Below are 641 nucleotides of genomic sequence, written 5' to 3' on the forward strand. Positions count from 1 at the left end.
ACACACAAGTTGACACAAGTTGATCCACGTGATCGATTCCTTAGCCGTGTGCGGTGCCCCCTGCCACCATATTCCTCGATAATACTGTAGCGGAGTTTAGGCGAAGCCCTGCTGCTGTAGTTCATCAAGATCGTCACCACGCCATCGTGCTGACGAAACTCTTCCCCGACACTTTGCTGGATCGGAGTCCGGGGATCGTCATCGAGCTGAACGTGTGCTCGAACTCGGAGGTGCCGTAGTTTCGGTGCTTGATCGGTTGGATCGTGAAGACGTACGACTACTTCCTCTACGTCGTGTCATCGCTTCCGCAGTCGGTCTGCGTTGGGTACGTAGACAACACTCTCCTCTCGTTGCTATGCATCACATGATCCTGTGTGCGCGTAGGAAAATTTTTGAAATTACTACGAAACCCAACAGCTACAGGCCCAGCCGGCCGACCCCTCACTCCACTTAACCCCCCACCCCGATCAAACCCTAGGGAAACCACCCCCACTTCCTCCATCGATCCAGATCTGGATCAGGATCACCCCGTCGCCCGCACGACCCCCCCACTCCTCCTGACCGAAACCCCCAACCGCTCTCGCTCTCTAGCATCGCCAAGCACCACGTGCCCGGCCCCTTGCCGCGTCGAAGACCCACCT

This window comes from Triticum dicoccoides, chromosome 5A (genome assembly GCF_002162155.2).
Source record: "Triticum dicoccoides isolate Atlit2015 ecotype Zavitan chromosome 5A, WEW_v2.0, whole genome shotgun sequence".
NCBI classification, from domain to species: domain Eukaryota; kingdom Viridiplantae; phylum Streptophyta; class Magnoliopsida; order Poales; family Poaceae; genus Triticum; species Triticum dicoccoides.